Raw genomic sequence first — 15,046 nt, forward strand, 5'->3', positions numbered from 1 at the left:
TAATCACTGCTTGTGGAACTAATATCCCACATGCCACGGGTGGCCAGAAAAATATGTAAAGTTCTTGCCTCACTGAACTTGTTTTTAAGAAAGCAAAAAATATACTACAATTGTTTATATCCAAAATTTAAATCAACTCTGGACTCTAATCACTGATACACAAGATGAATGCTATCTTCTGTTTAATTTAAGGCAAACCAAAATGTGCTGTCCATTTCTCAAATGCCACAGTCCCTTTTCTGCCTTTATAAGGAGGACACATATAACATGACTGACATTTCTTTGTTATTTGAAAAGCTTGCAGGGCCTTGGAGTCCTCATTCTGACCATTCATCCCCACTTGTCTTTACTTGTCTGCAGAAGTAAAAGGTATAGAAACATTACACTGAGTTTACACTAAAAGCAAGATGTAAGCTGAAAATTTGGGGCTAAAACTCTAAAATAAAACTTTTAAAAAATGAATTTCAGTAAATCTTCTGAATTGTATTATTGGGGTCTATGATTACTGGCCTGGAAAATCCCATGGATGGAGGAGCCTGGTGGGCTGCAGTCCACAGGGTCACTAAGAGTCAGACACTGACTGACTGACTGAGCGACGTCACTTTCACTTTTCCCTTTCATGCATTGGAGAAGGAAATGGCAACCCACTCCAGTGTTCTTGCCTGGAGAATCCCAGGGACGGGGGAGCCTGGTGGGCTGCTGTCTATGGGGTCGCACAGAGTCGGACACGAATGAAGCGACTTAGCAGCAGCAGCAGCAGCAGCAGCATGATTACTTAACTTCTAATGAGTCAATTTAATTATATAACAAGTGTTTGATGTTTTAAATTCCATTTCTTTTCATTTCAAACTTTAGCAATTATGAAAAGAATCAACCCAATGTAATTTATCTGGAATAGTAGAAAATTGGGACAGCTCAATATTTTACACATATTCGATTTTCCACTTCATTGTCGCAGCTCTGCCAACACAGACTGACGTTTTGTCTCATGGCATAAGTAGAGCAGTGAAAGTTAAAATTCTCTCAGTCCAGAGCTCTCATCTGTGAAACTTGCTTCCTCAGGAGATGCTTCTTTTCCATTGCTTGAGATTTTATCTCGCAAAGAATCTCTAAAATGTCTATTTGGTAGCTTTGTGTATTCCTAACTAAACTAGTGAGAAATCAAATTTATTCTAGACAAAAACACTTACTTACCTTGTAAACATACTTCTATCACTGTAAGTTTCTTAAGGTCTCAGAACAAGTTATTCTTTTCTGGATCCTCATACTCTGAATAAATGTCTGACATGCTACAGGTAGCCCCCAGATTGAATTCAAATAAACCACAGTGAAATACCCAGAAGCACTTAGTTCCTCTACCTCTTAAATCTCCATTGTTTGCCTCTGACATGATTTTGGCCAAACTTTATTCAACAGCATTTGTCTTACTGCATGTACACCAGTCTTTACTATTTTATCTCAGTTAAAAAAATAATGAAAATAGTAAAACATGTCCTGAATCTAAATATACCTTGGCTATTGCTCCACAGACTGTCCTCACTTTTGTTGACTTTCCCTTGATTTCACTTCCAAGAAATTAAATATACCTGTTTATAACTTACATTTGTGCTCTTCACTAAGCTCTCTTGATAAAATTCATGAAAATAAGATAGTTTGAATTGCGTTTAGGTGATTTTCCAAAATAACAATTCTTGATATCAACTTATTCTCAAATGAAAAATATATATATATATATATACTTTATTTAGAACTTAATGTCAATGTTCCTGATCATTGCAGTTATGTATTTTTAAAATATATGCATTTTTCTTCTACTGTACTCTTATAATATGCAAGACAATATTATACATATCAGTACTAAAACACACCAGAAAGATTTATTCATGCAACTTTGAAACTGAAACAATTAGTTCTCCAATGTGATTTTTAGAAGAACTATTAATTCCTCTATTTAATAATATATTCACAATACTTTAGTACTATTTAGTAGGGACCATCATTATTTCTGATGCAAAATCCTTGTTTTAGAAAGATTTAAACTAGCTATGCTCTGGTCCTAATATGTTATTAATTGGAAGGGAAGTGAAACAAGTTAAGAGACATGCAGACTAAGGCTGGCTGTTTGGGTTTTTTTGGTTGTTGTTCCAATTTTTATTCCTTGATATAAAAGGATAGTTGAATCAGAGTCATGGTTTCCTGTGAGCGTGAGAAAATGAATTTAAGGACATAAAGTGGATATGATTAGACATTCTTAAAACTACTTACTAAACTGACTTTTTAAAAAGCAACTGTATAATTTAATTTTATAATACCTGTGTCCACACAGTGCTATTTATCTGAAGTTTCAACATCTTTTTGCATTATCCCAACTATCCAGCCTGTCCCAAAACTATGTCTGATGAAGACTTCATTGTGGTACAAAATCCCAGCAAGTATTTTTTCAGGAACAAAACCTCAGTATGCTACTGCCACAAAAGTATTAGGAAGGGAGAGGAAGGACATCAGATGTTTCAAACCTCAGCAAGCAGAATTCTTCTTCCATTGTGTCATACAGATTCATCTCTGTCAATTTTCCAGGACTTCCCTTACACAGATCTATACATTCACAACCTTTTCCAGGACTTCATAGTTCTCCAACTAGAGGAAGAGTGTGTTACTCTGCCCTGCTGATGTTGGAATTGATGGCACATACTTGGTCCATGGAATGTGGAAGAAGTGAGGATGTGTTAGTTCCAGTCAAAGGACACAGAAGACATGAAGTATTTCTGCTTATCATTCTTTGCTTCAGTAATTCACAGTGCTAAGAATTAAATCCTGGGTAGCTGCAGGTCCATGATGTATAAGAAGGTACAAGGAGCTGACCTATCCCTATTTCAGCCTGGGGACACTGTGAACAGCAACCCTCCCCTCCCCACCAGGGCTATACATGCCCACTCTCAGGGCTAGCATTAAGCAAAATGAATGGTTATTGTTATAAAACTCAGACTTTGGGTACTTTCATTATGCAGCAGTGCTGCAGAAATAACTGACTAATACAGATAGTGTGACTAACATATTCACAGAACAAAAGGAACACAGTGTTTCTCAGTACTGTAGCTAACAGTAGCTAAGTTCAGTTCAGTCACTCAGTGGTGTCCAACTCTTTGTGATCCCATGAACCACAGCATGCCAGGCCTCCAGTCCATCACCAACTCCAGAAGTCCACCCAAACCCATGTCCATTGAGTCGATGATGACATCTAACCATCTCATTCTCTGTTGTCCCCTTCTCCTGCCCTCAGTCTTTCCTAGCACCAGGGTCTTTTCCAATGAGTCAGCTCTTCACATCAGGTGGCCAAAGTATTGGAGTTTCAGCTTCAACATCAGTCCTTCCAATGAACACCCAGGAATGATCTCCTTTAGGATGGACTGGTTGGATCTCCTTCCAGTCCAAGGGACTGTCAAGAGACTACTCAAACACCACAGTTCAAAAGCATCAATTCTTCTGCACTCAGATTTCTTTATAACCCAACTCTCACCTCCATACATGACCACAGGAAAAATCATAGCCTTGACTAGATAGACCTTTGTTAGCAAAGTAATGTCTCTGCTTTTTAATATGCTATCTAGGTTGGTCAAACTTTCCTTCCAAGGAGCAAGTGTCTTTTAATTTCACTGCTGCAATCACCATCTGCAGTGATTTTGGAGCTCAGAAAAATAAAGTCAGCCACTGTTTCCACTGTTTCCCCATCTATCTGCCATAAAGTGATAGGACCGGATGCCATGATTTTAGTTTTCTGAATGTTGAGCTTTAAGCCAACTTTTTCACTCTCCTCTTTCACTTTCATCCAGAGGCTCTTTAGTTCTTCTTACCTTTCTGCCATAAGGGAGGTGTCATCTGCATATCTGAGGTTATTGAAATTTCTACCGGTAATCTTGTTCTAGCTTGTGGTTCCTCCAGCCCAGTGTTTCTCATGATGTACTCTGCATATAAGTTAAATAAGCAGGGTGACAATATACAGCCTTGATGTACTCCTTTTCCTATTTGGAACCAGTCTGTTGTTCCATGTTCAGTTCTAACTGTTGCTTCCTGACCTGCATACAGGTTTCTCAAGAGGCAGGTCAAAGTGGTCTGGTATTCCCATCTCTTTCAGAATTCTCCACAGTTTATTGTGATCCACACAGTCAAAGGCTTTGGCATAGTCAATAAAGCAGAAATAGATGCTTTTCTGGAACTCTCTTGCTTTTTCCAAGATGCAGTGGATGTTGGCAATTTGATTTCTGGTTCCTCTGACTTTTCTAAAACCAGCTTGAACATCTGGAAGTTCACAGATCACATATTGCTGAAGCCTGGCTTGGAGAATTTTGAGCATTACTTTACTAGCATGTGAGATGAGTGCAATTGTGCAGTAGTTTGAGCATTCTTTTGCATTGCCTTTCTTAGGGATTGGAAAGAAAACTGACCTTTTCAGTCCTGTGGCCACTGCTGCATTTTCCTAATTTGCTGGCATACTGAGTGCAGCACTTTCACAGCATCATCTTCCAGGATTTGAAAGAGCTCAACTGGAATTCCATCACCTCCACTAGCTTTGTTCGTAATGATGATTCCTAAGGCCCACCTGACTTCACATTCCAGGATGTCTGGCTCTAGGTGAGTGATCACCCCATCATGATTATCTTGGTTGTGAAGAACTTTCTTGTACAGTTCTTCTGTGTATTCTTGCCACCTCTTCTTAATATCTTCTGCTTCTGTTAGGTCCATACCATTTCTGTCCTTTATTGAGCCCATCTTTGCATGAAATGTTCCCTTGATATCTCTAATTTTCTTGAAGAGATCTCTGGTCTTTCCCATTCTTCTGCTTTCCTCTATTTCTTTGCATTGATCACTGAGGAAGGCTTTCTTATCTCTCCTTGCTCTTTGGAACTCTGCATTCAAATGGGTATATCTTTTCTTTTCTCCTTTGCTTTTCACTTCCCTTCTTTTCACAGCTATTTGCAAGGCCTCCTCAGACAACCATTTTGCATTTTTGTATTTCTTTTTCTAGGGTTGGTCTTGATCCCTGTCTCCTGTACAATGTCACGAACCTTCATCCATAGTTCTTCAGACACTCTGTCTATCAGATCTAGTCCCTTAAATCTTTATCTCACTTCCATGTATAATCATAAGGGATTTGATTTATGTCATACCTGAATGGTCTAGTGGTTTTCCCTACTTTACTCAATTTCAGTCTGAATTTGGCAATAAGGAGTTCATCATCTGAGTCACAGTCAGCTCCGGGTCTTGTTTTTGCTGATTGTATAGAGCTTCTCCATCTTGGCTGCAAAGAATATAATCAATCTGATTTAGGTGTTGACCATCTGGTGATGTCCATGTGTACAGTCTTCTCTTCTGTTGTTGTAAGAGGGTGTTTGCTATGACCAGTGCGTTCTTTTGGCAGAACTCTATTAGTCTTTGCCCTGCTTCATTCCGTATTCCAAGGCCAAATTTGCCTGTTACTCCAGGTGTTTCCTGACTTCCTACTTTTGCATTCCAGTCCCCTATAATGAAAAGGACATCTTTTTTGGGTGTTAGTTCTAGAAGGTCTTGTAAGTCTTCATAGAACTGTTCAACTTCAGCTTCTTCAGCGTTACTGCTCAGGGCATAGACTTGAATTACCATGATATTGAATGGTTTGCCTTGGAAATGAACAGAGATCATTCTGTTGTTTTTGAGACTGCATCCAAGTACTGCATTTCGCACTCTTTTTTTGCCTATGATGGCTACTCCATTTCTTCTAATGGATTCCTGCCCACAGTAGTAGGTATAATGGTCATCTGAGTTAAAGTCGCCCATTCCAGTCCATCTTAGTTCACTGATTCCTAGAATGTCAATGTTCACTCTTGTCGTCTCCTGTTTGACCTCTCCCAATTTGCCTTGATTCATGGACCTAACATTCCAGGTTCCTATGCAATATTGCTCTTTACAGCATCGAATCTTGCTTCTATCACCAATCCTACTCACAACTGGGTGTTTTTTTTTTTATTCCATCCCTTCATTCTTTCTGGAGTTATTTCTCCACTGATCTCCACTAGCATATTGGGTACCTACTGACATGGGAGTTCATCTTTCAGTGTCCTATCTTTTTGCCTTTTCATACTCTTCATGGGGTTCTCACAGCAAGAATAGTGAAGTGGCTTGCCATTCCCTTATCCTGTGGTCCACATTCCGTCAGACCTCTCCAACATGACCCTTCCATCTTGGGTGGCCCCATTCAGCATGTCTTAGTTTCATTGAGTTAGACAAGGCTGTGGTCCATGTGATCAGATTGGCTAGTTGTCCATGACTGTAGTTTCAGTCTGTCTGCCCCCTGATCCCCTCTCTCAGTGACTACCGTCTTACCCGGGATTCTCTTTCCTTGGATGCGGGGTCTCTCTTCACAGATGCTCCAGCAAAGCACAGCCACTGCTCCTGACCTTGGGCACAAGGTAGCTCCTCTCGGCCACCGCCCCTGAACTCGGGGAGCAGGTTAGCTCCTCTCGGTTGCCACACTCGTGCGCCATCGCAGCCACCACGCTGTAGCTAAGTTCAGTTCAGTTCAGTCGCTCAGTCTTGTCCGACTCTTTGTGATCCCATGAATCGCAGCATGCCAGGCTTCCCTGTCCATCACCAACTCCAGGAGTTCACTCAGACTCACGTCCATTGAGTCAGTGATGCCATCTAGCCATCTTATCCTCTGTTGTCCCCTTCTCCTCCTGCCCCCAATCTCTCCCAGCATCAGAGTCTTTTCCAATGAGTCAACTCTTCGCATGAGATGGCCAAAGTACTGGAGTTTCAGCTTTAGCATCATTCCTTCCAAAGAAATCCCAGGGCTGATCTCCTTCAGAATGGACTGGTTGGATCTCCTTCAGTCCAAGGGACTCTCAAGAGTCTTCTCCAACACCACAGTTCAAAAGAATCAATTCTTTGGTGCTCAGCTTGCTTCACAGACCAACTCTCACATCCATACAACACCACTGGAAAAACCATAGCCTTGACTAGACGGACCTTGGTTGGCAAAGTAATGTCTCTGCTTTTGAATATGCTATCTAGGTTGGTCATAACTTTCCTTCCAAGGAGTAAGCATCTTTTGATTTCATGGCTGCAGTCACCATCTGCAGTGATTTTGGAGCCCCCAAAAATAAAATCTGACACTGTTTCCACTGTTTCCCCATCTATTTGCCATGAAGTGATGGGACCAGATGCCATGATCTTCGTTTTCTGAATGCTGAGCTTTAAGCCAACTTTTTCACTATCCACTTTCACTTTCATCAAGAAGCTTTTTAGTTCCTCTTCACTTGCTGCCATAAGGGTGGTGTCATCTGCATATCTGAGGTTATTGATATTTCTCCCTGCAATCTTGATTCCAGCTTGTGCTTCATCCAGCCCTGCGTTTCTCATGATGTACTCTGAATAGACGTTAAATAAGCAGGGTGACAATATACAGCCTTGACATACTCCTTTTCCTATTTGGAACCAGTCTGTTGTTCCATGTCCAGTTCTAACTGTTGCTTCCTGACCCTCATACAGGTTTCTCAAGAAGCAGGTCAGGTGGTCTGGTATTAGTGACATATAAATATAAGAATAGTCACTCATTCTAATCATGAAACTGAGGGGATTTTTCTTCAGGTTCCAATGAATAATCTCTGTGAATAAACCCAGATGAAAGGGACTAGGCAGTTTGGGCTGAAATAAATATCTTACTGAATATAAAATGAAAGCTTGAGCTACAGATTTATTTATGATCAAGCATGTGAAGTTGAGTTTTGTTTTCCCATTTCTGTAATTATAATTTATAAAGTCCTCAAAAATATAGCTTAAATAGATATGTTTGATTGGAAGAAACTTTGAAAACTCTGCCTCATAACACAGTTACTATCTTGGAATCGACCAATGGTCTATCCCAACCTGGCTAAAAATATTTGCTTTCTCAAAACTTGTATAATCTCCTAAATCATGCATTTTCACATCTCTTTCTGCCCTTTAATGCCCTCTTCTATGCAAAATATTGACATGACATAGGGGACTAAATAGAGGGAAGATCATTTAGGAGAATTTGAAACTTCAAAGCTTCTTCTAGGGAATTCCTGACTGGTCCCTTCTAACTTTTTCTGTGACCTCCTGAGAAAGAGACAGAGACAGTGGGAAAGGTTCATTTTTGTTTGTTTGTTTTGTTTTTAGAGGATTTGTTCTATTTCTCTTGAAAACAAACACAATCATATATACATACATATTCGGGCTTCTATGAAAAAACATTAAATTCTTAAAATAAATTTCCCCTTTTACTTACAAAATACTGTCAATATTTTGAATTGTATTCCTGCTGGTTGAAAATAAATCAGTCCACCTGAGTTCATTTGCTGTCATGCCGGACTCTTTGCAACCCCATGGACTGCAGCACACCAGGCTTCCCTGTCCATCACCAACTCCCAGAGCTTGCTCAGACTCATGTCCATCGAGTCAGTGATGCCATCCAACCATCTCATCCTCTGGCAACCCCTTCTTATCCTGCCTTCAATATTTACCAACATCAGGGTCTTTTCCAATGAGTCAGTTCTTTGCATAAGGTGGCCAAAGTTTTGGAGCTTCAGTTTTAGCATCAGTCCTTCCAGTGAACATTTAGGACTGATTTTAAGTAGGATTTAATGGTTTGATCTCCTTGCAGTCCAATGGATTCTGAAGAATCTTCTCCAGCACCACAGTTCAAAAGCATCAATTCTTTCATGCTCAGCTGCCTTTATAGTCCAACTGTCACACGCATACATGACTACTGGAAAAACTTCAGTATTCTTGCCTTGAGAACTCCATTAACAGTATGAAAAGGCAATAAGATATGACACTGAAAGATGAACTCCCCAGGTCAGTAGGTACCCAATATGCTACTGGAGAGGAGTGAAGAAATAACTCCAGAAAGAATCAAGAGACAGAGCCAAAGTGAAAGCAATGCCCAGTTGTGGATGTGACTGGTGATGGAAGTAAAGTCTGATGCTGTAAAGAGCAATACTGCATAGGAACCTGGAATGTTAGGTCCATGAATCAAGGCCAATTGTAAATGATCAAACAGGAGATGGCAAGAGTGAACAGAGACATTTAGGAATCAGTGAACTAAAATGGACTGGAATGAGCAAATTTAATTCAGATGATCATTATATCTACTACTGTGGGCAAGAATCCCTTAGAAGAAATGCAGTAGCCCTCATAGTCAACAAAAGAGTCCAAAACGCAGTACTTGGGTGCAATCTCAAAAATAACAGAATGGTCTCTGTTCCTTTCCAAGGCAAACCATTCAATATCACGGTAATCCAAGTCTAGGCCCCAACCAGTAACACTGAAGAAGCTGAAGTTGAATGGTTCTATGAAGATTTACAAGACCTTCTAGAACTAACACCAAAAAAAGATGTCCTTTTCATTATAGGGGACTGGAATGGCAAAGTAGGAAGTCAAGAGATACCTGGAGTAACAGGCAAATTTGGCTTTGGAGTACAGAATGAAGCAGGGCAAAGGCTAAGAGATTTGACAAGAGAATGCACTGGTCATAGCTAACACCCTCTTGCAACAGCACAAGAGACAACTCTACACATGGACATCACCATATGGTCAATACCAAAATCAAATTGATTATATTCTTTGTAGCCAAAGATGGAGAAGCTCTATACAGTCAGCAAAAAAAAAAAAAAAAAAAAAAGACCAGGAGCTGACTGTAGCTCAGATCATGAACTCCTTATTGCAAAATTCCAGCTTAAATTGAAGAAATTAGGGAAAACCACTATACCATTCAGGTGTGAAAATAAATCATAGATAAATTAATTCTAGCAGTGGGCGTTACAATTCACAAGTCCTAAAATATGAACCTGGAGGAGGTAAAATTACGTATAGAACAACTAGAATTGAGCTCAACCATCTTTAGGAAAAAGAACTTATTATTCAAACTCTTCAGTTTCTCAGGAATTAATCCACATACTCTAGAAGATGTAGTAGAAAAAATTGGCATGGTAGTTGAGTAAATTTGCATTTTTATATAAGCAATATCAGTGATAGTTCTCATAAAAACTGAAAGGGAATATTAGAAGAACTGTATAGGTTTCCCAAGAAAAAGCTTTTTCTGCCCTAAATTGTGAAATGTGCCCAATCTTGTCTGACTCTTTGCAACCCCAAAGACTTAGACCTCCAGGAGCCTCTGTCCATGGAATTTTCTGGGCAAGAATACTGGAGTAGATTGCCGTTTCCTTATCCAAGGGATCTTCCTGACCAGGGATCAAACCCACATCTTCTACATCTCCTGCATTGGCACATGGTTATTTACCTTCTGATCCACTTGGGAAGCATTTCTGCCCTAGTCATATCCTAGTCAAACACAGAAGAACTGACAAAGTTTAAATGATATTTAAGTAACAAAAAGCCTCACTGAAGCCAGCAATCTCTGACTCAGTTGCGTTCTAAAGCCAGAGAAGAACTGGGAGGTTGTACAGAGACAGATTACTTAAAATATGCCCCCAAAGTGACAAAGGTACAATAGGAAAGACATGGCTCAAAGGTAGATTAGAAAAAAAAGTGCCTCACTCTGTCTACACCAGCCTATGTTTTCCCATCAATGCTCTGAGGCAAGAACGAATACTGAGAGAACAAATTTGATGGGAGAATTCATAGACCTGGTTCTAAGAATTAGAAATCATACAGATAGCGCTCAGTTTTGACTGCAGGCTAGAAAACAGTTGAGGGTCAGTCAATTATAGCTTGAAGATAAGCCTCACGCTCACTGAATAAAGTGGTGATTAATTAAAAACATGGCTATGTTCACAATCATTGGCCATGCATAATCATTCCCACCAACATTAAATGGACTACATGGATAGCATGAAAAATCCTAACACAAAACCCTCTCAGGACTGACCTTCAAAAAAAAAGCAAATCCTTCCAGCGGACAGAATTGAAGCAGCTAGCTTGACTGACCCAGCTGCCACGAAACTTAGTGCTTGATAGCAGACAGAATGGGCTTCCCATGTGGCACAGTGGTAAAGAATTTGCTTGCCAATGCAGGAGATGCAGGAGACACAGGTTCAATCCTTGGGTCATGAAGATCCCCTGGAGTAGGAAATGGCAACCCATTCCAGTATTCTTGCCTGGAAAATTCCATGGACAGAGAAGCCTGGTGATCTACAGTCCACAGGGTCACAAAGAGTTGAACATGAATGAGCACACACTCACAGCAGACAAAAATCTCTTGACAGGCTCTGCAACACATTCACATAATCAGGAGGCCAGTTGACAGAATGACAGCATGATAGATAGCTCCAAGGGTTAACAGATGTAGAATAATAATTTCCTTATTCATGAAACTCACAGTTTTCAGGAAGAGTCCCATCCTAAAACTATAGTGTTTTCCCAAAACTGCAAATGCTAAACTTTCAGCAAATTCAAATGCTTCAAGTGATATATTCATGTAAAGTTGTGGGGTCATACTATATGTGATACAAACCAGATCTAACTTTTTTCTGAATAACATAAAATGTCAATGTTTTCACATTATTAGTCATAATTTAGCACAGCTTTCTTCATTGATTCACCCCACTTCTCTGTGTCTCATTTATAATACTTGAATTACATCAATGAATATCCCTTGGGTTTTTGTATTTTATACATGTTTGACACATCTGCTAGTTATTTCAAATTTTATTTAGTCTTTTGGTTCCATAAGAGAAAAGGAATCATCAGCAATCTTTAACCTGTAAGTCTGAAGTATTCCGAGTCAAGCAAAATTTGTCTGTGGGAGACGTTGCCTAACCTAGTCTCTTTTCAATATACTTTTTTTTTCCATCAGAAACCTCTTCCATCACTAGTTTATATTTTGGCCAAACTGGGAAACTGAGAGGTCATTAGATTTCATTTTCAATATCTTGGCAGATTCTTTACCAGCTGAGCCACCAGGGAAGCCCTTAGCATCTCTGCCACACTCCTGACATGGGAAAGGACTTGACTGAGAAATTACCCTAAGATCCAGATCAGCTCTCATTCTATGCAGGTCTTAAATCTTATATAAGAGATTTGGTTATGTATTCAATGGGGGGAAAAGGGTGGAGTTTGAGGAATTACCCCCATCTGAGTGTGATCATGCTGAGTTCCAGTGTTGCCACCCAGACTAACAAGTATGAAACACAAGGAGTAACTGAGGGTGATACTGATGAACTTGGATGAGACATCTGATTTTCTATACCTTTCTGAGGATGAATGTCTAATACAGAAATACTTGCTTTCTTTAGCCTCAGAGGACAGATGACTGTCCTATCAAACAATGAATGCTCCTTTTTTCAGTGTTCATGCTACATCTTAAAACGTTTTTGTTTTCACAGTGACTAACTTTTAGTAGATGTTCATACATAAAATGGTGAAAAATTGGTCCTGGATTAGGCTTGCACCCAGAAAATGGATAAAGTCTACAGTTTAAAACTTGCAAAGGAAGAGTATTTGCAGTCTGTACCTAAAGAGGTGAATCACCACACACTGGAGGCTGTCCGCGTCTGGATATAGTGACAGTGAACCCGAGGTCCTTGATGCAGATAAAGATGCAGCTGTGGTTATCCTGGGAAGGAAGTGAGTTTCTTGATGGCAGATTACATCTCATTAAATTGTGGAGGGACACATTCCAGGGAAAAAGTCAATAAGAAAGTAAGAAATACAGAGCTTTATAAAGATCAACAACAGGTGACAAAGAATTGAAATGTTCTACTAAAGACAAACTTATAAAAGAAATATAACCAAAAGATAAAGTATCTTAAAGGGACTGTGTAATACTGGGAAGAGCAGAGAGTTTACAATATAACATACGGATTTGCATTAGAAAAGTTCATCAGAGGGCAGCTGAAAGGAGAAATGGCACTAGAAGAGCAGGATGAGATTAATTACACAGCAGAACAAAGACATGATCCTCTCACGGGGAGGCAAGCAAGGCTTTTCTCTTTTTATAGATAATTATGCCTAGTACAGCCTAAGATCCAAGTTTTTCCAAACAGGCACTTATTCTAGAAGTGAAATACTAAAAATTTTACTGAGCCAAATCTTTCACGGCATCTTCCTCTATTTCCTTTTTCAGGTGTACACAGTTTGAAAGGAATAAATGCACCCTCAGCCAGGGGAAATGGAGAAACAAAAAGGCTGTACCTGGTGTAAGCCTTGCTGATGGCAGAACAAGTGGGCCAATTCTGTGTGTCACAGAATTGCAGCGATTCTGGTAGGAGATTTTCACGACTTCATAAGAACTTAATAGTAATCAAAGAGCTTTTCCTCCTTCTGTTAAAAAAGAAAAAGTAGGGGGCTGAGCGGACAGGGGAAATCTTTCACCTGAGAGTTAGAAGGGACCAGTTTCCCATTCACAGGCTAGTCCTGCAGGACCACGTCATTAGCCATGAATGCTTTGTTCTTTTGCAGAATGTTGTGCAGCCCTGATGAGTTTGGCTTTGAGTGTCTCCCTGGAGGAGGGAAGACTTAGTGTTGGGAACACAGCAGGCTAAGCCTGTGTTCTAAGGAGAGTGTACAGTTGCTAATAAAGTGTTTGGATTTTGCTTTTCTTCTTTTCAGGTGCAGAAAGCTCTGGTGACCCTGATGTGCTGCCTGAATATTTTGATCTCTTCTAAATCTATGCAGTTTTTGTGCATCTAAAAATAGTCTTTAAGAGAATGTATTACTTAATATGTATTCAGAGTAAGTAGGAGGAAAAGGAGGGCATTTTATCAAAAAAGTTAAAAGTGAATGAATCTGCAATGACCTTATGCCCAAAAGATATAGAATCATAAGATCTAAAAGCATTGAAAAAGACCTCAAGAGTTCACCCTCGCATCTCATTCAAACCATCATCTCAGAAGCTAACCTCTTCTTGAACATATTGAATGATAAAGGAGGGCCCACCTCCCAAGACAGCCCCTTTATTTTTGGCCATTCCTAATTATTCCATCATCTAAACACTGGTCTCAATTCTGCCATCAAATAGCTTGTTGACACGAATCTAAATTCTCAGCCATATTTGTTTATTGAATTTTGTCAAACATCATGTCCTTTGTCAGCTTTTGTTTGGACTAAATAATGTTAATTTTTTTCTTCACTTCTCATATGGTTTCAAGACTTAAAATCTTTGTGCTTAGGGTCTTCCCTGGTGGTCCAGTGGTTAAGATTCTGCACTTCCACTGCATGGAATGTGGGTTTGATCTCTGGTCGGGGAATAACATCCTGAGTGCTGTGGCTGTGCAGGGGGGGAGGGGGGGCGCGGGGGGAACAAAGCAAAACTTTATGCTAGCATTTTATCTAAGATTAGTTACCATGTTAGCACCTTAGTTTTAAATGACTAAAATTCCGTGGAAACTAGTTAGGTAAGGAAGGAAATGCATTATACAACCACTGGGATTTTTCACAAAATCCAAAATTTTTGAATCAGTTATCTTCTGGACATTCTTTAAAGAGTAAAGTTTCTTTCAAAATGTGATGAAAATAACCTCAATAATTTCTGACCAGTTCAAATTAAAGTCTATTCATTATGTCTTTTTTTCTAACCCATATCTGCTTACTAACACAGCCATGTTCAGCCCAGCCCAGTCATTGTAGAAGGTGTTCCTGTGAAGAGTCAGGCATTCTCTGGTTCCCTGCTTGTAATACTGGTGTTACTGGGTAGGGACTATGAATGCTACCTTTCTTGCCAAACTTAGGCTGTTCTGTAAGATGACAAATAATCCTGCCCAAAATTCTAACAGCAGGACCACAGAGAAACACTGTTAATGGAGTCAAAGTTTTTGGATGCCACATCATTATTTCACATGAGATTTCAGTAAAGTCACATCTCTTTATCTCATAAATTTTGCATTTATATTTTTAAATCAAAGTGTAGGCTTCATATTTGTTTTAATTTCATTCACTCGTATTATTGTTCATCATGTGTTCCAAGCTATTATTTATTACCTTTTTAAATTTTTAATTTTGAGTAAGTCCTAGCAGAGGCACTGAAAATTACTGGCTACATCATGGGTTAGATCCAATAGACATAGGTTTAAGCACTGACTCTACTACTTTA

The 15,046-nt window shown here is 39.5% G+C and overlaps 1 long non-coding RNA gene across 4 annotated transcripts in view; it reads left to right on the forward strand.

Moving 5' to 3' along the window:
• LOC113898349 overlaps nucleotides 1-15,046 on the forward strand; it is a 304,517-nt gene that overhangs the window by 204,728 nt on the left and 84,743 nt on the right. For all 4 annotated transcript variants that reach the window (XR_003512615.1, XR_003512617.1, XR_003512616.1 and 1 more), the window contains exon 6: nucleotides 13,082-13,219. This is a non-coding gene — a long non-coding RNA (uncharacterized LOC113898349). The remainder of the gene's footprint in view (nucleotides 1-13,081; nucleotides 13,220-15,046) is intronic.

The sequence above is a fragment of the Bos indicus x Bos taurus genome, chromosome 9 (genome assembly GCF_003369695.1).
Source record: "Bos indicus x Bos taurus breed Angus x Brahman F1 hybrid chromosome 9, Bos_hybrid_MaternalHap_v2.0, whole genome shotgun sequence".
NCBI lineage: Eukaryota > Metazoa > Chordata > Mammalia > Artiodactyla > Bovidae > Bos > Bos indicus x Bos taurus.